General features: G+C 39.8%; 2 non-coding genes and 1 pseudogene across 2 annotated transcripts; 2 read left to right on the plus strand and 1 right to left on the minus strand.

Moving 5' to 3' along the window:
- Positions 1-1,632: 1,632 nt before the first annotated feature.
- On the minus strand, positions 1,633-24,127 carry LOC148585812 (uncharacterized; annotated as a pseudogene).
- LOC148585813 (small nucleolar RNA R71) lies at positions 6,580-6,686 on the plus strand. Its single transcript, XR_015912588.1, has one exon. It is a non-coding gene; the product is annotated as a small nucleolar RNA R71 (small nucleolar RNA).
- LOC148585814 (small nucleolar RNA R71) lies at positions 15,389-15,495 on the plus strand. Its single transcript, XR_015912589.1, has one exon. It is a non-coding gene; the product is annotated as a small nucleolar RNA R71 (small nucleolar RNA).
- Positions 24,128-24,145: the final 18 nt, after the last annotated feature.

Raw genomic sequence — 24,145 nt, forward strand, 5'->3', positions numbered from 1 at the left:
CTTGGATTTGGTTAAACTTAACCATATCATCTAGGTCTTCTCAAAGTATGTTTTCTTCCAAAAAGTAGTTTTTCTTCAACACCTACAAAATATTAAAAACACAAAACTAACACAGAACATCAGATAATAACACAGTTAAAGGATTAACACAAGTAAATTAAGGGGTCCAAATATGCAATATTTGGCACACATCAAACACCCCCAAACTTAACTTTTGCTAGTCCCTTAGCAAAACAAAACGAAAAATAGAATGAAAACAAAACAAAACAAAACATAAATCCTCTTTCGTGGGAGAGACGATTGCATTTAGCATATGCAACAAGCATTTTAAACCCCTAGGCATCCCTAGTGGACGAGTGAAGTCTCGTGAGGGCTTAACAAGAATGATACCCACAAACATTGTAGTACTATGTTGTTAACAAGAAAGAAGTTTCACATAAACCATGGTTCTCATTCATGAGCAAACTTAGAAAGACAAACACCGTCATCACTATCAAAAGGAAATCCAGAATCAAATCACTCATAAATGAACAATTTAGACTTCATATGTTCTGAAATGTGTAAAGTGTAATTAGCATACAATCATGAAGCTTTCAGCTTAAACTCAAGACAAGTTCCATAAAATTTGTAAGAATCCCTAACAGATGAAACAACCAAGGCAAGATATGTAACTTTTTTTTTTTTAACAGACTTTGTAGTGTCTAACTCCCTTAAGCTTTCTAATTGACCCATGTAACAAGTGTTAGGCCAATGACTCCCAAGCCAGGTGGCTTTAGGGCACTAGATGTAAAACATCTCTAAGGGCTTAGTAACTTAAGTCAACAAGGCTACGAAGCCAGACTAGCCATATCTTAAATCAATATTGAATTTCACACCTTTTGACACGAACACTCAATGCTTAATGAGGCAAGAGGTCTGGTTACTCAACGAAAAACTCAACATGATCTTTTTTTTCTTTTTCCTTCTCTTTTTATTTATTTTTTTATTTTTTTATTTTTTTATATCTTGCAAGCCAATGGTTATTCATCAATAGGTCATCCAACAAATCTCAAAGAGAACAAGCTTAAGCTCAAACATCATACCTCACAGAAAACATGCTAATGTGCTCATAAAAATTTATCTCAAAACAAGTGAAATCTCTTTTACCCAAAAATAAGTCAAAGGACTTAGACTCCAAATGACATAATGATGTGTTCAACCCTTTAAGCAAGCTAATGAAATGCAAACCACAGTCACAGTTTAACTCAAACTTGACAAAAACATAGCATAATTAATTTTTTTTTTTTTTTTCAAATTTTTTAACACAAAAAGACAAATAAAACTAAACAAATAAAAACAAAAATAAATAGACAAAGATAGACAAAGTGTTTTTCCATACCCCCAAACTTGAATCACACATTGTCCTCAATGTAGGCAGAAACACAATACCAAGAGGTATAAGGAACCAGAGTGAGCAAAGAGACGACCCCCAAACTTACTCATAATAACACCTGTCCTGAAAAACACAAAAATAAAACAAAAATGAAGATAGACGAAACAACACAAAAAATGACTAAAAATACCAAAGAAAAAGGAATGCCTTCCATAAGCGCTAAGTTTACAGTCTTCAGCCAGACTTTTCACCGCTGATGATTAAGTAGACGACGTAGGATCTTCCAAAGGCAATTCCTCACTCTCCGAAATTTCCAGTTCCAAGAATGGCTTCAACCGCTGACCATTGACCTTGAGAGCACTTCCATTCTTAGGATCCTGGATTTCGATGGCTCCATGTGTAGAAACTGCACGCACTATGAATGCTCCAGTCCATCAGGATTTGAGCTTTCCTGGAAACAGATGCAGACGTGAGTTGTAAAGGAGGACTTTCTGACCAACTTCAAATGATCTTCTCAAAATGTTTTGGTCATGGATCTTCTTCATCTGATCTTTGTATAGCTTGGCACAGTTGTAGGCATCATTCCTCAATTCTTCTAATTCATCTAGCTGTAACTTCCTTTGCTCACCAGCCTTGGTGAGGTTGAAATTTAGCTGCTTTATAGCACAATAAGCCCGGTGCTCCAATTCCACAGGGAGGTGACAAGCCTTGCCATACACGAGTCGGTAGGGAGACATGCCAATTGGAGTCTTGAATGCAGTCCGGTATGCCCACAGAGCGTCATTGAGTCGAAGAGACCAGTCCTTCCTTGTCGGGTTCACCGTCTTTTCTAATATCCTCTTGATTTCTCTGTTGGATATCTCAACTTGCCCACTTGTCTGAGGATGGTAGGGAGTTGCAACTTTATGAGTAATACCATACTTCTTCATGAGTTGCTCAAAATATCGGTTGCAGAAATGCCTCCCCCCATCACTGATGATGGCACGTGGTGTCCCAAAACGTGCGAACACATTTTCCTTCAAAAATTGCAACACGACTCTGTGATCATTAGTCTTGCAGGCAATAGCCTCCACCCACTTGGAAACATAATCCACCGCCACAAGGATGAAAAGATACCCATAAGAATTAGGGAAGGGACCCATGAAATCAATGCCCCAAACATCAAACAGCTCCACAATAAGGATCGGGTTCAGCGGCATCATATTCCTTCTTCCAATGCTGCCCAACTTCTGGCATCTATCACAGGCTGAACAGTAGGCATGGGCATCACGAAAAATGGAGGGCCAATAGAATCCACTTTGAAGAATCTTCGCTGCAGTCTTTTTAGAACTGAAGTGGCCTCCACATGCATGATCATGGCAAAAAGATAGGACATTTTGCTGGTCATTTTCAGGAATGCATCTCCTTATAATCTGATCTGGGCAATATTTGAACAGGTAAGGATCATCCCAAAAGAAGTACTTCGCCCCAGCCAAGAATTTTGATTTGTCTTGCCTAGTCCAATATGATGGCATTTGGGCAGTGACAAGGTAGTTCACTATGTCTGCGAACCATGGTGCATGATTTTGAGAGATGTGCATAAGTTGTTCATCAGGGAATGTCTCAGCAATCGGCACAGCATTTTCATTGAAGTCGACAACCAGCCTAGATAGATGGTCAGCTACCACATTCTCGAAACCCTTCTTGTCCCGAATTTCAATATCAAACTCTTGCAGCAATAGAATCCACCGGATGAGACGAGATTTAGCATCTTTCTTTGACAATAGATATTTCAGTGCAGCATGATCCAAGTAGACTAAGACTTTAGACCCTAGCAAGTAAGATCTAAACTTATCCAGAGCAAACACTACAGCTAACAACTCCTTTTCAGTAGTGGAGTAGTTAAGTTGTGCATCATTCAAAGTCTTGCTGGCATAGTATATGACATGCGGAATCTTCTCTACTCGCTGACCCAAAACGGCTCCCATAGCATAATCAGAGGCATCACACATTATCTAGAACGGAACCCCTCAATTAGGTGGCTGAATGATTGGTGTAGAAGTTAAGGTCTTTTTCAGAATCTCAAAGGCTGTCTGGCACTTGTCATTGAAGTCAAAAGGAACATCTTTTGCCAATAGATTACATAGAGGTCTTGCTATCTTGCTGAAGTCCTTGATGAATCTTCTGTAGAACCCAGCATGTCCCAGAAATGACCGAACCTCCTTAACTATCCGCGGGGGCGGAAGGTAAGATATCAGATCAACCTTAGCTCTGTCAACCTCAATACCTTTGTGGGAAATTACATGCCCTAAAACAATTCCTTGTTTCACCATGAAGTGGCATTTTTCCCAATTCAGAACCAAATTCTTCTCCTTGCACCGTACCAGCACCAATGTGAGATGATGTAGACATTCCCTAAATGATGAACCAAAGACTGAGAAGTCATCCATGAAGATCTCCAGGTGAGTTCAACCATATCTGAAAAGATGCTAATCATACATCGCTGAAAAGTGGCGGGTGCATTGCACAATCCAAACGGCATACGGCGATAGGCAAACGTACCGAACGGACAAGTGAAAGTAGTCTTCTCTTGATCTTCGGGGTCTAGTGGAATTTGGTTGTAGCCGGAGTAACCATCAAGGAAACAGTAGTACTCATGGCCTGCCAATCTCTCCAACATCTTATCGATGAAAGGTAGAGGAAAATGGTCTTTTCTTGTCACGGCATTTAACTTCCTGTAGTCAATGCACACTCTCCATCCTGACTGCACACGAGTGGGGACCAACTCATTTTCCTTGTTCTTGATAACTGTAATCCCTGCCTTCTTCGGCACCACATGAATGGGACTCAGCCATTTGCTGTCAGAGATTGGGTATATGATTCCCGCATCCAGAAGTTTAATTACCTCTGCTCGAACTACCTCTTGCATGGCCGGATTCAACCGTCTCTGTGGCTCGCGAGAAGTTTTAGCATTTTCTTCCAGATGAATCTTATGCATCACTACTGTAGGGCTGATTCCTTTGATATCTTCTATTGACCACCCGATTGCTTCTTTATGCTCTCTCAAAACTTCTAACAGCTCATGTTCCTGATCACTATCCAAATCGGCAGCAATGATCACAGGCAGAGATTCTATAGGATCCAGATACTTGTACTTCAGGGTGTCTAGTAGAGGCTTCAACTCCCGCTTGACAGGCTCAACTGCTAATGAAGATGGATCAGGGGACGATGTCAAAGTAATTTCTGTAGTCTCCGTCTTTATCTCAGGCGTTGAGTCTAACAAGGCGTCAGCTTGTTCCAATAAAGTGTCCAGTGCCATGTCACTTCCCAGTGCAATCAGGCATTCTCCCAAGGGGTCTTCAATATCTGGTTCATTGACAGTTTTCTCTACTATCTCCTCAATTAAGCATGTGCTTCTGACCTCCTCATACTCAAATGGCTGCTTGCTGATATCAAAGATGTTCAGTTCCACTGTCATGTTTCCAAATGATATCTTCATGACTTCAGTTCTACAGTTGATTAGGGCATTAGCCGTAGCTAAAAAGGGACGCCCTAATATGATTGGAACTTGAATTTCTGCATTTTCCATCTCTGTATCTAGGACAATGAAGTCCACAGGGTAGTAGAACTTATCAACTTTGATCAGCACGTCTTCAATAATTCCCCTTGGAACCTTCACAGATCTGTCAGCCAACTGAAGTGTAATTGAAGTGGATTTCAACTCTCCCAATCCCAACTGAACAAATACTGAATATGGCAGTAGATTTACACTGGCCCCCAAATCCAACAGAGCTTTCTCAACTCGATTGTCACCAATGTTGCAAGCAATGGTAGGACATCCAGGGTCCTTATACTTTACAGGCATCTTGTATTGCAAGATAGAGCTGACCTGCTCAGTCAGGAAAGCTTTCTTGGGGACGTTCGTCTTTCTCTTGATGATGACCAAATCCTTCAGAAATTTGGCATAAGAAGGCACTTGCTGGATGGCATCTAGGAATGGAATGTTTATCTGCACTTGCTTGAACACTTCCAAAATATCATCGAACTTCGAGCTCTTCTTTGGCGGTTTTAGTCTTTCTGGATACGGAGCTTTGGGTATATACTTTTTGGAAGGATCCTCAGTAATCGGAATGGCAATGTCCGGTCTTGTGTCTTCCGTAGGCTTGTCCAGGTTTTCCTTCTCTTCTGCAGCCTTAGTGGCCTCTTCAGGCATGACCACTTGATTATCCACCTGTTTGCCTGACCTCAGAGTGGTGATGGCTTGTACATGCTCCTGACCATGCATAGAGGCAGAGGAACTTCCAATCACAAATTGCCCTTTTGGGTTAGGCACAGGTTGACTAGGGAACTTCCCTCTTTCTCTTTCCCCCACTTGATTTGCTATCTGGCCAACTTGTCCTTCTACCTTGATCATAGCCTGCTTAAGTTCTTGTATGTCTCTGTTGTTGGCCATGTTGGAATTCCTCATTTCCTGTACGGCTTGATTGGTAAAACCTTTTAGCTCTTGTATATCTTGGGAATTGCTCAGGGTAGTATTCTTCATATCTTGCTTTATCTCTTGTATGTTCTTATCCATTGATTGCATGAATGCTTTCATCATGTCTTCCAGTGATGACTGTGGTGCAGGCACTTGAGTGGTAGACTGATAAACAGGCGGTTGAGCTTGGTGAGATGGCCTGAACTGATTTTGAGCTTGAATGGAGGTATCTCTTTGGTTCAATGGCTGATTCTGCTTCCAAGAGAAATTTGGGTGATTCCGCCACCCTGGATTGTACGTTTCAGAAAACGGTCTAGTGGTGGGTTTTCTGTAGTCATTGAAGGCATTGACTTGCTCAGTTGGGTACTCTGTTGACAAAGTTGGGCAATTTTGAGTGAAGTGCGTTTGACTATCACATAACCCGCATGCATCAACTTGGTAAGTATCTGCTACATTCACTGGTTTGTTTAAGACCATAGTGTCAAACTGACGCCTGAGAACCTTGAACTCCTCCCTTAATTCAGCATCATTCCTCACCTCATAAATGCCTCCTGTCTTGGGAGTGGGTTGTTGTCTGTCCCAACTATCTTGAAAATCCCATTGTTGTGCTCGTTCAGCCATTTCGTCTAAAGTTTTATACGCTTCATCCCCAGTAAGACTTAAGAATTCTCTACCATTCATCGTCTCAAGCGAGTTTCGCTCACTTGGTGTTAGTCCCCTATAGAAAATTTGAACTAGCACCTCATTCTCAAACCCGTGGGGTGGGCATTTTATAGTAAGCTCTTTAAACTTCTCCTAGCTATCGGTGAATCTTTCCCCTTCTTTTTGTCTGAAATTGGTGATCTGTAGACGGAGGGCATTGATTTTGGAAATTGGGAAGAACTTGTGGTAAAACTTGCTTTGCAACATATCCCAAGAAGTGATAGATCCAGGCCTATTGTTGAGTAGCCAGGATTTCGCCCTATCATGTAGGGACAGAGGGAATAACCGAAGGCGCACCGCTTCTGCTGGGGCATTTTGTGTATTAACAATGTCGCAAATTTCCAAAAAAATCCTCACATGAACATATGGATCCTCATTCTCTAATCCTCTAAATGCAGGAAGGTGACCTATTGTACTCGGCTTCAGCTCGAAGCGAGTAGCTGGCAACACTATACATGACGGTGTGTTGGTAATGTTGGGTACGAACAGCTCCTTAAGGGATCTAGGTTGATTTCGTTCTCCCATCTTAACAGACTTTTCCGAATCAGACTCGGAACTTTGAGAATTGGTGGGTGAGTTTGGTGGCTGTCTTAGATTCTCTCTCCCTGTTCTTTCAATTTCAGGATCAAAAGCGTTTAACTCCAGATTTAAAGCCCTACGACCGAACATGCAAATAGGAACTAACAAGCTAACAACCTAACAAACTAATAAACTAAAAACTGAAATGAATTGAACTAAATTAAATTATATTAAACTAACTAAACACAATTGCAAGCAGAAATTAATTTAAACAGAAACTAAAAACTCACAAAAAAGGACCAAAAGATTTTGGCAAAAATCTACTGAACTGTTGCGGTTGCTGTCTTGGCTACAAGTGTGCTCGATCGTAGCAGGGCTGTAACACAAACAAAACAACAACAAAAAACAAAAAGAAAAATCTTTTTTTAAAAAAAAAAAATTTGTATTAGTAACACAAATAAAACAAAACAAATTGCAGAAAAATAAAATCCTAATTATAACTAGTAGAAGAATAAAACGGATCTAGAAATAAATTGGTTTAAAAAAATAAACAATTCCCCGGCAATGGCGCCAAAAACTTGTTGTGCAAATTTATTTAACTCGCAAGTGCACAAATCAATTGTAGTTAATGGATTGCAAGTGCGAGGTCGAACCCACAGGGAATTGTATTCTTGAAAGCAATTTTAAATCTAAATTAATTAAATCCTAATTTAGTTCCAAATTTTTGAGAGATTTTTCTGTTTGAATGAAAAAAAACAAAAGCATGAGCAATTTAAAGTGATTGAAATCTTATGACGAAACACTAAAGTTTCAAAATCCACACTCACAAATTCATAACAACATAATTTCATGATCTATAATATTCCCCAAAGTTCTCACATATAAATCTTAAGTTTGTTTTACTATTGCTTCAAAGAATTAATCAAAAGATCCCATGTATCCATTCATAACCCAAATCACAAAAGAAATCCAATATTCGATCAAATCATTAACTGTATCCGTAAATCACAAGAAAATATCCAATCTTTATCAAAACATCAATTGTATCCAGAGAATAAATCACAGGGGAAATCCAATTTTTAACAAAGAAAACCAAGCAATCAATTATATTGAATAATCTTAAATCATCAAGTGTATCCTTGAATTACAAAAGATATCCAAGAGTTATTCAATCCAATTGATTAGAAGTAAAACAATAGAGCAATTAAACCATTAAATTGGGAAATATTACATACATGAAACAAAGTTGCTAATCATAAGTGAGGCTTCATCTTTAACCTTAGTTGAAGGTTTAGCCTCTCATGTTATTGAAAGACAAAACAAAATTGATTGAATTCATAATGTAAAATCGAGTACTTACAAATAAGAATCACAAAGTAGAGATTCAAAAGTTAGGAAAACCTTAAACTCTCTTCTTTCTCCTCTGCAATCTTCAAATTCGTAGCCCCCTCAACTAATCTGATAATTCCCTATTTATAGACCTAAAACTTAGGGTTTTACAAGTTGAAATCGGATACAATTCGTCCAGGTTTGTACCATTTAATTACGGGACGATTTTTGAATAGTAAACATCCGAATTAGCAAAATCCTATTTCACAATGAATTGTAGTATTTTGAGTTATCTTTCCAACGCCACTTGAATCACCTCAATCGGATATGTGAACGAAAAGTTATGGTCAAAATACTGAGACGTGTAGAATCTGAATTTGAATCCAATTCGAAATTTTATCCAATGTTATCCTTAATCCGATTTACCCATTTCTTGGATTTGGTTAAACTTAACCATATCATCTAGGTCTTCTCAAAGTATGTTTTCTTCCAAAAAGTAGTTTTTCTTCAACACCTACAAAATATTAAAAACACAAAACTAACACAGAACATCAGATAATAACACAGTTAAAGGATTAACACAAGTAAATTAAGGGGTCCAAATATGCAATATTTGGCACACATCAAACACCCCCAAACTTAACTTTTGCTAGTCCCTTAGCAAAACAAAACGAAAAATAGAATGAAAACAAAACAAAACAAAACATAAATCCTCTTTCGTGGGAGAGACGATTGCATTTAGCATATGCAACAAGCATTTTAAACCCCTAGGCATCCCTAGTGGACGAGTGAAGTCTCGTGAGGGCTTAACAAGAATGATACCCACAAACATTGTAGTACTATGTTGTTAACAAGAAAGAAGTTTCACATAAACCATGGTTCTCATTCATGAGCAAACTTAGAAAGACAAACACCGTCATCACTATCAAAAGGAAATCCAGAATCAAATCACTCATAAATGAACAATTTAGACTTCATATGTTCTGAAATGTGTAAAGTGTAATTAGCATACAATCATGAAGCTTTCAGCTTAAACTCAAGACAAGTTCCATAAAATTTGTAAGAATCCCTAACAGATGAAACAACCAAGGCAAGATATGTAACTTTTTTTTTTTTAACAGACTTTGTAGTGTCTAACTCCCTTAAGCTTTCTAATTGACCCATGTAACAAGTGTTAGGCCAATGACTCCCAAGCCAGGTGGCTTTAGGGCACTAGATGTAAAACATCTCTAAGGGCTTAGTAACTTAAGTCAACAAGGCTACGAAGCCAGACTAGCCATATCTTAAATCAATATTGAATTTCACACCTTTTGACACGAACACTCAATGCTTAATGAGGCAAGAGGTCTGGTTACTCAACGAAAAACTCAACATGATCTTTTTTTTCTTTTTCCTTCTCTTTTTATTTATTTTTTTATTTTTTTATTTTTTTATATCTTGCAAGCCAATGGTTATTCATCAATAGGTCATCCAACAAATCTCAAAGAGAACAAGCTTAAGCTCAAACATCATACCTCACAGAAAACATGCTAATGTGCTCATAAAAATTTATCTCAAAACAAGTGAAATCTCTTTTACCCAAAAATAAGTCAAAGGACTTAGACTCCAAATGACATAATGATGTGTTCAACCCTTTAAGCAAGCTAATGAAATGCAAACCACAGTCACAGTTTAACTCAAACTTGACAAAAACATAGCATAATTAATTTTTTTTTTTTTTTCAAATTTTTTAACACAAAAAGACAAATAAAACTAAACAAATAAAAACAAAAATAAATAGACAAAGATAGACAAAGTGTTTTTCCATACCCCCAAACTTGAATCACACATTGTCCTCAATGTAGGCAGAAACACAATACCAAGAGGTATAAGGAACCAGAGTGAGCAAAGAGACGACCCCCAAACTTACTCATAATAACACCTGTCCTGAAAAACACAAAAATAAAACAAAAATGAAGATAGACGAAACAACACAAAAAATGACTAAAAATACCAAAGAAAAAGGAATGCCTTCCATAAGCGCTAAGTTTACAGTCTTCAGCCAGACTTTTCACCGCTGATGATTAAGTAGACGACGTAGGATCTTCCAAAGGCAATTCCTCACTCTCCGAAATTTCCAGTTCCAAGAATGGCTTCAACCGCTGACCATTGACCTTGAGAGCACTTCCATTCTTAGGATCCTGGATTTCGATGGCTCCATGTGTAGAAACTGCACGCACTATGAATGCTCCAGTCCATCAGGATTTGAGCTTTCCTGGAAACAGATGCAGACGTGAGTTGTAAAGGAGGACTTTCTGACCAACTTCAAATGATCTTCTCAAAATGTTTTGGTCATGGATCTTCTTCATCTGATCTTTGTATAGCTTGGCACAGTTGTAGGCATCATTCCTCAATTCTTCTAATTCATCTAGCTGTAACTTCCTTTGCTCACCAGCCTTGGTGAGGTTGAAATTTAGCTGCTTTATAGCACAATAAGCCCGGTGCTCCAATTCCACAGGGAGGTGACAAGCCTTGCCATACACGAGTCGGTAGGGAGACATGCCAATTGGAGTCTTGAATGCAGTCCGGTATGCCCACAGAGCGTCATTGAGTCGAAGAGACCAGTCCTTCCTTGTCGGGTTCACCGTCTTTTCTAATATCCTCTTGATTTCTCTGTTGGATATCTCAACTTGCCCACTTGTCTGAGGATGGTAGGGAGTTGCAACTTTATGAGTAATACCATACTTCTTCATGAGTTGCTCAAAATATCGGTTGCAGAAATGCCTCCCCCCATCACTGATGATGGCACGTGGTGTCCCAAAACGTGCGAACACATTTTCCTTCAAAAATTGCAACACGACTCTGTGATCATTAGTCTTGCAGGCAATAGCCTCCACCCACTTGGAAACATAATCCACCGCCACAAGGATGAAAAGATACCCATAAGAATTAGGGAAGGGACCCATGAAATCAATGCCCCAAACATCAAACAGCTCCACAATAAGGATCGGGTTCAGCGGCATCATATTCCTTCTTCCAATGCTGCCCAACTTCTGGCATCTATCACAGGCTGAACAGTAGGCATGGGCATCACGAAAAATGGAGGGCCAATAGAATCCACTTTGAAGAATCTTCGCTGCAGTCTTTTTAGAACTGAAGTGGCCTCCACATGCATGATCATGGCAAAAAGATAGGACATTTTGCTGGTCATTTTCAGGAATGCATCTCCTTATAATCTGATCTGGGCAATATTTGAACAGGTAAGGATCATCCCAAAAGAAGTACTTCGCCCCAGCCAAGAATTTTGATTTGTCTTGCCTAGTCCAATATGATGGCATTTGGGCAGTGACAAGGTAGTTCACTATGTCTGCGAACCATGGTGCATGATTTTGAGAGATGTGCATAAGTTGTTCATCAGGGAATGTCTCAGCAATCGGCACAGCATTTTCATTGAAGTCGACAACCAGCCTAGATAGATGGTCAGCTACCACATTCTCGAAACCCTTCTTGTCCCGAATTTCAATATCAAACTCTTGCAGCAATAGAATCCACCGGATGAGACGAGATTTAGCATCTTTCTTTGACAATAGATATTTCAGTGCAGCATGATCCAAGTAGACTAAGACTTTAGACCCTAGCAAGTAAGATCTAAACTTATCCAGAGCAAACACTACAGCTAACAACTCCTTTTCAGTAGTGGAGTAGTTAAGTTGTGCATCATTCAAAGTCTTGCTGGCATAGTATATGACATGCGGAATCTTCTCTACTCGCTGACCCAAAACGGCTCCCATAGCATAATCAGAGGCATCACACATTATCTAGAACGGAACCCCTCAATTAGGTGGCTGAATGATTGGTGTAGAAGTTAAGGTCTTTTTCAGAATCTCAAAGGCTGTCTGGCACTTGTCATTGAAGTCAAAAGGAACATCTTTTGCCAATAGATTACATAGAGGTCTTGCTATCTTGCTGAAGTCCTTGATGAATCTTCTGTAGAACCCAGCATGTCCCAGAAATGACCGAACCTCCTTAACTATCCGCGGGGGCGGAAGGTAAGATATCAGATCAACCTTAGCTCTGTCAACCTCAATACCTTTGTGGGAAATTACATGCCCTAAAACAATTCCTTGTTTCACCATGAAGTGGCATTTTTCCCAATTCAGAACCAAATTCTTCTCCTTGCACCGTACCAGCACCAATGTGAGATGATGTAGACATTCCCTAAATGATGAACCAAAGACTGAGAAGTCATCCATGAAGATCTCCAGGTGAGTTCAACCATATCTGAAAAGATGCTAATCATACATCGCTGAAAAGTGGCGGGTGCATTGCACAATCCAAACGGCATACGGCGATAGGCAAACGTACCGAACGGACAAGTGAAAGTAGTCTTCTCTTGATCTTCGGGGTCTAGTGGAATTTGGTTGTAGCCGGAGTAACCATCAAGGAAACAGTAGTACTCATGGCCTGCCAATCTCTCCAACATCTTATCGATGAAAGGTAGAGGAAAATGGTCTTTTCTTGTCACGGCATTTAACTTCCTGTAGTCAATGCACACTCTCCATCCTGACTGCACACGAGTGGGGACCAACTCATTTTCCTTGTTCTTGATAACTGTAATCCCTGCCTTCTTCGGCACCACATGAATGGGACTCAGCCATTTGCTGTCAGAGATTGGGTATATGATTCCCGCATCCAGAAGTTTAATTACCTCTGCTCGAACTACCTCTTGCATGGCCGGATTCAACCGTCTCTGTGGCTCGCGAGAAGTTTTAGCATTTTCTTCCAGATGAATCTTATGCATCACTACTGTAGGGCTGATTCCTTTGATATCTTCTATTGACCACCCGATTGCTTCTTTATGCTCTCTCAAAACTTCTAACAGCTCATGTTCCTGATCACTATCCAAATCGGCAGCAATGATCACAGGCAGAGATTCTATAGGATCCAGATACTTGTACTTCAGGGTGTCTAGTAGAGGCTTCAACTCCCGCTTGACAGGCTCAACTGCTAATGAAGATGGATCAGGGGACGATGTCAAAGTAATTTCTGTAGTCTCCGTCTTTATCTCAGGCGTTGAGTCTAACAAGGCGTCAGCTTGTTCCAATAAAGTGTCCAGTGCCATGTCACTTCCCAGTGCAATCAGGCATTCTCCCAAGGGGTCTTCAATATCTGGTTCATTGACAGTTTTCTCTACTATCTCCTCAATTAAGCATGTGCTTCTGACCTCCTCATACTCAAATGGCTGCTTGCTGATATCAAAGATGTTCAGTTCCACTGTCATGTTTCCAAATGATATCTTCATGACTTCAGTTCTACAGTTGATTAGGGCATTAGCCGTAGCTAAAAAGGGACGCCCTAATATGATTGGAACTTGAATTTCTGCATTTTCCGTCTCTGTATCTAGGACAATGAAGTCCACAGGGTAGTAGAACTTATCAACTTTGATCAGCACGTCTTCAATAATTCCCCTTGGAACCTTCACAGATCTGTCAGCCAACTGAAGTGTAATTGAAGTGGATTTCAACTCTCCCAATCCCAACTGAACAAATACTGAATATGGCAGTAGATTTACACTGGCCCCCAAATCCAACAGAGCTTTCTCAACTCGATTGTCACCAATGTTGCAAGCAATGGTAGGACATCCAGGGTCCTTATACTTTACAGGCATCTTGTATTGCAAGATAGAGCTGACCTGCTCAGTCAGGAAAGCTTTCTTGGGGACGTTCGTCTTTCTCTTGATGATGACCAAATCCTTCAGAAATTTGGCATAAGAAGGCACTTGCTGGATGGCATCTAGGAATGGAATGTTTATCTGCACTTGCTTGAACACTTCCAAAATATCATCGAACTTCGAGCTCTTCTTTGGCGGTTTTAGTCTTTCTGGATACGGAGCTTTGGGTATATACTTTTTGGAAGGATCCTCAGTAATCGGAATGGCAATGTCCGGTCTTGTGTCTTCCGTAGGCTTGTCCAGGTTTTCCTTCTCTTCTGCAGCCTTAGTGGCCTCTTCAGGCATGACCACTTGATTATCCACCTGTTTGCCTGACCTCAGAGTGGTGATGGCTTGTACATGCTCCTGACCATGCATAGAGGCAGAGGAACTTCCAATCACAAATTGCCCTTTTGGGTTAGGCACAGGTTGACTAGGGAACTTCCCTCTTTCTCTTTCCCCCACTTGATTTGCTATCTGGCCAACTTGTCCTTCTACCTTGATCATAGCCTGCTTAAGTTCTTGTATGTCTCTGTTGTTGGCCATGTTGGAATTCCTCATTTCCTGTACGGCTTGATTGGTAAAACCTTTTAGCTCTTGTATATCTTGGGAATTGCTCAGGGTAGTATTCTTCATATCTTGCTTTATCTCTTGTATGTTCTTATCCATTGATTGCATGAATGCTTTCATCATGTCTTCCAGTGATGACTGTGGTGCAGGCACTTGAGTGGTAGACTGATAAACAGGCGGTTGAGCTTGGTGAGATGGCCTGAACTGATTTTGAGCTTGAATGGAGGTATCTCTTTGGTTCAATGGCTGATTCTGCTTCCAAGAGAAATTTGGGTGATTCCGCCACCCTGGATTGTACGTTTCAGAAAACGGTCTAGTGGTGGGTTTTCTGTAGTCATTGAAGGCATTGACTTGCTCAGTTGGGTACTCTGTTGACAAAGTTGGGCAATTTTGAGTGAAGTGCGTTTGACTATCACATAACCCGCATGCATCAACTTGGTAAGTATCTGCTACATTCACTGGTTTGTTTAAGACCATAGTGTCAAACTGACGCCTGAGAACCTTGAACTCCTCCCTTAATTCAGCATCATTCCTCACCTCATAAATGCCTCCTGTCTTGGGAGTGGGTTGTTGTCTGTCCCAACTATCTTGAAAATCCCATTGTTGTGCTCGTTCAGCCATTTCGTCTAAAGTTTTATACGCTTCATCCCCAGTAAGACTTAAGAATTCTCTACCATTCATCGTCTCAAGCGAGTTTCGCTCACTTGGTGTTAGTCCCCTATAGAAAATTTGAACTAGCACCTCATTCTCAAACCCGTGGGGTGGGCATTTTATAGTAAGCTCTTTAAACTTCTCCTAGCTATCGGTGAATCTTTCCCCTTCTTTTTGTCTGAAATTGGTGATCTGTAGACGGAGGGCATTGATTTTGGAAATTGGGAAGAACTTGTGGTAAAACTTGCTTTGCAACATATCCCAAGAAGTGATAGATCCAGGCCTATTGTTGAGTAGCCAGGATTTCGCCCTATCATGTAGGGACAGAGGGAATAACCGAAGGCGCACCGCTTCTGCTGGGGCATTTTGTGTATTAACAATGTCGCAAATTTCCAAAAAAATCCTCACATGAACATATGGATCCTCATTCTCTAATCCTCTAAATGCAGGAAGGTGACCTATTGTACTCGGCTTCAGCTCGAAGCGAGTAGCTGGCAACACTATACATGACGGTGTGTTGGTAATGTTGGGTACGAACAGCTCCTTAAGGGATCTAGGTTGATTTCGTTCTCCCATCTTAACAGACTTTTCCGAATCAGACTCGGAACTTTGAGAATTGGTGGGTGAGTTTGGTGGCTGTCTTAGATTCTCTCTCCCTGTTCTTTCAATTTCAGGATCAAAAGCGTTTAACTCCAGATTTAAAGCCCTACGACCGAACATGCAAATAGGAACTAACAAGCTAACAACCTAACAAACTAATAAACTAAAAACTGAAATGAATTGAACTAAATTAAATTATATTAAACTAACTAAACACAATTGCAAGCAGAAATTAATTTAAACAGAAACTAAAAACTCACAAAAAAGGACCAAAAGATTTTGGCAAAAATCTACTGAACTGTTGCGGTTGCTGTCTTGGCTACAAGTGTGCTCGATCGTAGCAGGGCTGTAACACAAACAAAACAACAACAAAAAACAAAAAGAAAAATCTTTTTTTAAAAAAAAAAAATTTGTATTAGTAACACAAATAAAACAAAACAAATTGCAGAAAAATAAAATCCTAATTATAACTAGTAGAAGAATAAAACGGATCTAGAAATAAATTGGTTTAAAAAAATAAACAATTCCCCGGCAATGGCGCCAAAAACTTGTTGTGCAAATTTATTTAACTCGCAAGTGCACAAATCAATTGTAGTTAATGGATTGCAAGTGCGAGGTCGAACCCACAGGGAATTGTATTCTTGAAAGCAATTTTAAATCTAAATTAATTAAATCCTAATTTAGTTCCAAATTTTTGAGAGATTTTTCTGTTTGAATGAAAAAAAACAAAAGCATGAGCAATTTAAAGTGATTGAAATCTTATGACGAAACACTAAAGTTTCAAAATCCACACTCACAAATTCATAACAACATAATTTCATGATCTATAATATTCCCCAAAGTTCTCACATATAAATCTTAAGTTTGTTTTACTATTGCTTCAAAGAATTAATCAAAAGATCCCATGTATCCATTCATAACCCAAATCACAAAAGAAATCCAATATTCGATCAAATCATTAACTGTATCCGTAAATCACAAGAAAATATCCAATCTTTATCAAAACATCAATTGTATCCAGAGAATAAATCACAGGGGAAATCCAATTTTTAACAAAGAAAACCAAGCAATCAATTATATTGAATAATCTTAAATCATCAAGTGTATCCTTGAATTACAAAAGATATCCAAGAGTTATTCAATCCAATTGATTAGAAGTAAAACAATAGAGCAATTAAACCATTAAATTGGGAAATATTACATACATGAAACAAAGTTGCTAATCATAAGTGAGGCTTCATCTTTAACCTTAGTTGAAGGTTTAGCCTCTCATGTTATTGAAAGACAAAACAAAATTGATTGAATTCATAATGTAAAATCGAGTACTTACAAATAAGAATCACAAAGTAGAGATTCAAAAGTTAGGAAAACCTTAAACTCTCTTCTTTCTCCTCTGCAATCTTCAAATTCGTAGCCCCCTCAACTAATCTGATAATTCCCTATTTATAGACCTAAAACTTAGGGTTTTACAAGTTGAAATCGGATACAATTCGTCCAGGTTTGTACCATTTAATTACGGGACGATTTTTGAATAGTAAACATCCGAATTAGCAAAATCCTATTTCACAATGAATTGTAGTATTTTGAGTTATCTTTCCAACGCCACTTGAATCACCTCAATCGGATATGTGAACGAAAAGTTATGGTCAAAATACTGAGACGTGTAGAATCTGAATTTGAATCCAATTCGAAATTTTATCCAATGTTATCCTTAATCCGATTTACCCATTTCTTGGATTTGGTTAAACTTAACCATATCATCTAGGTCTTCTCAAAGTATGTTTTCTTCCAAAAAGTAGTTTTTCTTCAACACCTACAAAATATTAAAAACACAAAACTAACACAGAACATCAGATAATAACACAGTTAAAGGATTAACACAAGTAAATTAAGGGGTCCAAATATGCAATATTTGGCACACATCAAACACCCCCAAACTTAACTTTTGCTAGTCCCTTAGCAAAACAAAACGAAAAATAGAATGAAAACAAAACAAAACAAAACATAAATCCTCTTTCGTGGGAGAGACGATTGCATTTAGCATATGCAACAAGCATTTTAAACCCCTAGGCATCCCTAGTGGACGAGTGAAGTCTCGTGAGGGCTTAACAAGAATGATACCCACAAACATTGTAGTACTATGTTGTTAACAAGAAAGAAGTTTCACATAAACCATGGTTCTCATTCATGAGCAAACTTAGAAAGACAAACACCGTCATCACTATCAAAAGGAAATCCAGAATCAAATCACTCATAAATGAACAATTTAGACTTCATATGTTCTGAAATGTGTAAAGTGTAATTAGCATACAATCATGAAGCTTTCAGCTTAAACTCAAGACAAGTTCCATAAAATTTGTAAGAATCCCTAACAGATGAAACAACCAAGGCAAGATATGTAACTTTTTTTTTTTTAACAGACTTTGTAGTGTCTAACTCCCTTAAGCTTTCTAATTGACCCATGTAACAAGTGTTAGGCCAATGACTCCCAAGCCAGGTGGCTTTAGGGCACTAGATGTAAAACATCTCTAAGGGCTTAGTAACTTAAGTCAACAAGGCTACGAAGCCAGACTAGCCATATCTTAAATCAATATTGAATTTCACACCTTTTGACACGAACACTCAATGCTTAATGAGGCAAGAGGTCTGGTTACTCAACGAAAAACTCAACATGATCTTTTTTTTCTTTTTCCTTCTCTTTTTATTTATTTTTTTATTTTTTTATTTTTTTATATCTTGCAAGCCAATGGTTATTCATCAATAGGTCATCCAACAAATCTCAAAGAGAACAAGCTTAAGCTCAAACATCATACCTCACAGAAAACATGCTAATGTGCTCATAAAAATTTATCTCAAAACAAGTGAAATCTCTTTTACCCAAAAATAAGTCAAAGGACTTAGACTCCAAATGACATAATGATGTGTTCAACCCTTTAAGCAAGCTAATGAAATGCAAACCACAGTCACAGTTTAACTCAAACTTGACAAAAACATAGCATAATTAATTTTTTTTTTTTTTTCAAATTTTTTAACACAAAAAGACAAATAAAACTAAACAAATAAAAACAAAAATAAATAGACAAAGATAGACAAAGTGTTTTTCCATACCCCCAAACTTGAATCACACATTGTCCTCAATGTAGGCAGAAACACAATACCAAGAGGTATAAGGAACCAGAGTGAGCAAAGAGACGACCCCCAAACTTACTCATAATAACACCTGTCCTGAAAAACACAAAAATAAAACAAAAATGAAGATAGACGAAACAACACAAAAAATGACTAAAAATACCAAAGAAAAAGGAATGCCTTCCATAAGCGCTAAGTTTACAGTCTTCAGCCAGACTTTTCACCGCTGATGATTAAGTAGACGACGTAGGATCTTCCAAAGGCAATTCCTCACTCTCCGAAATTTCCAGTTCCAAGAATGGCTTCAACCGCTGACCATTGACCTTGAGAGCACTTCCATTCTTAGGATCCTGGATTTCGATGGCTCCATGTGTAGAAACTGCACGCACTATGAATGCTCCAGTCCATCAGGATTTGAGCTTTCCTGGAAACAGATGCAGACGTGAGTTGTAAAGGAGGACTTTCTGACCAACTTCAAATGATCTTCTCAAAATGTTTTGGTCATGGATCTTCTTCATCTGATCTTTGTATAGCTTGGCACAGTTGTAGGCATCATTCCTCAATTCTTCTAATTCATCTAGCTGTAACTTCCTTTGCTCACCAGCCTTGGTGAGGTTGAAATTTAGCTGCTTTATAGCACAATAAGCCCGGTGCTCCAATTCCACAGGGAGGTGACAAGCCTTGCCATACACGAGTCGGTAGGGAGACATGCCAATTGGAGTCTTGAATGCAGTCCGGTATGCCCACAGAGCGTCATTGAGTCGAAGAGACCAGTCCTTCCTTGTCGGGTTCACCGTCTTTTCTAATATCCTCTTGATTTCTCTGTTGGATATCTCAACTTGCCCACTTGTCTGAGGATGGTAGGGAGTTGCAACTTTATGAGTAATACCATACTTCTTCATGAGTTGCTCAAAATATCGGTTGCAGAAATGCCTCCCCCCATCACTGATGATGGCACGTGGTGTCCCAAAACGTGCGAACACATTTTCCTTCAAAAATTGCAACACGACTCTGTGATCATTAGTCTTGCAGGCAATAGCCTCCACCCACTTGGAAACATAATCCACCGCCACAAGGATGAAAAGATACCCATAAGAATTAGGGAAGGGACCCATGAAATCAATGCCCCAAACATCAAACAGCTCCACAATAAGGATCGGGTTCAGCGGCATCATATTCCTTCTTCCAATGCTGCCCAACTTCTGGCATCTATCACAGGCTGAACAGTAGGCATGGGCATCACGAAAAATGGAGGGCCAATAGAATCCACTTTGAAGAATCTTCGCTGCAGTCTTTTTAGAACTGAAGTGGCCTCCACATGCATGATCATGGCAAAAAGATAGGACATTTTGCTGGTCATTTTCAGGAATGCATCTCCTTATAATCTGATCTGGGCAATATTTGAACAGGTAAGGATCATCCCAAAAGAAGTACTTCGCCCCAGCCAAGAATTTTGATTTGTCTTGCCTAGTCCAATATGATGGCATTTGGGCAGTGACAAGGTAGTTCACTATGTCTGCGAACCATGGTGCATGATTTTGAGAGATGTGCATAAGTTGTTCATCAGGGAATGTCTCAGCAATCGGCACAGCATTTTCATTGAAGTCGACAACCAGCCTAGATAGATGGTCAGCTACCACATTCTCGAAACCCTTCTTGTCCCGAATTTCAATATCAAACTCTTGCAGCAATAGAATCCACCGGATGAGACGAGATTTAGCATCTTTCTTTGACAATAGATATTTCAGTGCAGCATGATCCAAGTAGACTAAGACTTTAGACCCTAGCAAGTAAGATCTAAACTTATCCAGAGCAAACACTACAGCTAACAACTCCTTTTCAGTAGTGGAGTAGTTAAGTTGTGCATCATTCAAAGTCTTGCTGGCATAGTATATGACATGCGGAATCTTCTCTACTCGCTGACCCAAAACGGCTCCCATAGCATAATCAGAGGCATCACACATTATCTAGAACGGAACCCCTCAATTAGGTGGCTGAATGATTGGTGTAGAAGTTAAGGTCTTTTTCAGAATCTCAAAGGCTGTCTGGCACTTGTCATTGAAGTCAAAAGGAACATCTTTTGCCAATAGATTACATAGAGGTCTTGCTATCTTGCTGAAGTCCTTGATGAATCTTCTGTAGAACCCAGCATGTCCCAGAAATGACCGAACCTCCTTAACTATCCGCGGGGGCGGAAGGTAAGATATCAGATCAACCTTAGCTCTGTCAACCTCAATACCTTTGTGGGAAATTACATGCCCTAAAACAATTCCTTGTTTCACCATGAAGTGGCATTTTTCCCAATTCAGAACCAAATTCTTCTCCTTGCACCGTACCAGCACCAATGTGAGATGATGTAGACATTCCCTAAATGATGAACCAAAGACTGAGAAGTCATCCATGAAGATCTCCAGGTGAGTTCAACCATATCTGAAAAGATGCTAATCATACATCGCTGAAAAGTGGCGGGTGCATTGCACAATCCAAACGGCATACGGCGATAGGCAAACGTACCGAACGGACAAGTGAAAGTAGTCTTCTCTTGATCTTCGGGGTCTAGTGGAATTTGGTTGTAGCCGGAGTAACCATCAAGGAAACAGTAGTACTCATGGCCTGCCAATCTCTCCAACATCTTATCGATGAAAGGTAGAGGAAAATGGTCTTTTCTTGTCACGGCATTTAACTTCCTGTAGTCAATGCACACTCTCCATCCTGACTGCACACGAGTGGGGACCAACTCATTTTCCTTGTTCTTGATAACTGTAATCCCTGCCTTCTTCGGCACCACATGAATGGGACTCAGCCATTTGCTGTCAGAGATTGGGTATATGATTCCCGCATCCAGAAGTTTAATTACCTCTGCTCGAACTACCTCTTGCATGGCCGGATTCAACCGTCTCTGTGGCTCGCGAGAAGTTTTAGCATTTTCTTCCAGATGAATCTTATGCATCACTACTGTAGGGCTGATTCCTTTGATATCTTCTATTGACCACCCGATTGCTTCTTTATGCTCTCTCAAAACTTCTAACAGCTCATGTTCCTGATCACTATCCAAATCGGCAGCAATGATCACAGGCAGAGATTCTATAGGATCCAGATACTTGTACTTCAGGGTGTCTAGTAGAGGCTTCAACTCCCGCTTGACAGGCTCAACTGCTAATGAAGATGGATCAGGGGACGATGTCAAAGTAATTTCTGTAGTCTCCGTCTTTATCTCAGGCGTTGAGTCTAACAAGGCGTCAGCTTGTTCCAATAAAGTGTCCAGTGCCATGTCACTTCCCAGTGCAATCAGGCATTCTCCCAAGGGGTCTTCAATATCTGGTTCATTGACAGTTTTCTCTACTATCTCCTCAATTAAGCATGTGCTTCTGACCTCCTCATACTCAAATGGCTGCTTGCTGATATCAAAGATGTTCAGTTCCACTGTCATGTTTCCAAATGATATCTTCATGACTTCAGTTCTACAGTTGATTAGGGCATTAGCCGTAGCTAAAAAGGGACGCCCTAATATGATTGGAACTTGAATTTCTGCATTTTCCGTCTCTGTATCTAGGACAATGAAGTCCACAGGGTAGTAGAACTTATCAACTTTGATCAGCACGTCTTCAATAATTCCCCTTGGAACCTTCACAGATCTGTCAGCCAACTGAAGTGTAATTGAAGTGGATTTCAACTCTCCCAATCCCAACTGAACAAATACTGAATATGGCAGTAGATTTACACTGGCCCCCAAATCCAACAGAGCTTTCTCAACTCGATTGTCACCAATGTTGCAAGCAATGGTAGGACATCCAGGGTCCTTATACTTTACAGGCATCTTGTATTGCAAGATAGAGCTGACCTGCTCAGTCAGGAAAGCTTTCTTGGGGACGTTCGTCTTTCTCTTGATGATGACCAAATCCTTCAGAAATTTGGCATAAGAAGGCACTTGCTGGATGGCATCTAGGAATGGAATGTTTATCTGCACTTGCTTGAACACTTCCAAAATATCATCGAACTTCGAGCTCTTCTTTGGCGGTTTTAGTCTTTCTGGATACGGAGCTTTGGGTATATACTTTTTGGAAGGATCCTCAGTAATCGGAATGGCAATGTCCGGTCTTGTGTCTTCCGTAGGCTTGTCCAGGTTTTCCTTCTCTTCTGCAGCCTTAGTGGCCTCTTCAGGCATGACCACTTGATTATCCACCTGTTTGCCTGACCTCAGAGTGGTGATGGCTTGTACATGCTCCTGACCATGCATAGAGGCAGAGGAACTTCCAATCACAAATTGCCCTTTTGGGTTAGGCACAGGTTGACTAGGGAACTTCCCTCTTTCTCTTTCCCCCACTTGATTTGCTATCTGGCCAACTTGTCCTTCTACCTTGATCATAGCCTGCTTAAGTTCTTGTATGTCTCTGTTGTTGGCCATGTTGGAATTCCTCATTTCCTGTACGGCTTGATTGGTAAAACCTTTTAGCTCTTGTATATCTTGGGAATTGCTCAGGGTAGTATTCTTCATATCTTGCTTTATCTCTTGTATGTTCTTATCCATTGATTGCATGAATGCTTTCATCATGTCTTCCAGTGATGACTGTGGTGCAGGCACTTGAGTGGTAGACTGATAAACAGGCGGTTGAGCTTGGTGAGATGGCCTGAACTGATTTTGAGCTTGAATGGAGGTATCTCTTTGGTTCAATGGCTGATTCTGCTTCCAAGAGAAATTTGGGTGATTCCGCCACCCTGGATTGTACGTTTCAGAAAACGGTCTAGTGGTGGGTTTTCTGTAGTCATTGAAGGCATTGACTTGCTCAGTTGGGTACTCTGTTGACAAAGTTGGGCAATTTTGAGTGAAGTGCGTTTGACTATCACATAACCCGCATGCATCAACTTGGTAAGTATCTGCTACATTCACTGGTTTGTTTAAGACCATAGTGTCAAACTGACGCCTGAGAACCTTGAACTCCTCCCTTAATTCAGCATCATTCCTCACCTCATAAATGCCTCCTGTCTTGGGAGTGGGTTGTTGTCTGTCCCAACTATCTTGAAAATCCCATTGTTGTGCTCGTTCAGCCATTTCGTCTAAAGTTTTATACGCTTCATCCCCAGTAAGACTTAAGAATTCTCTACCATTCATCGTCTCAAGCGAGTTTCG

This window comes from Corylus avellana, chromosome 5 (assembly GCF_965113065.1).
Source record: "Corylus avellana chromosome 5, dhCorAvel1.hap1.2, whole genome shotgun sequence".
Classification (NCBI taxonomy): domain Eukaryota; kingdom Viridiplantae; phylum Streptophyta; class Magnoliopsida; order Fagales; family Betulaceae; genus Corylus; species Corylus avellana.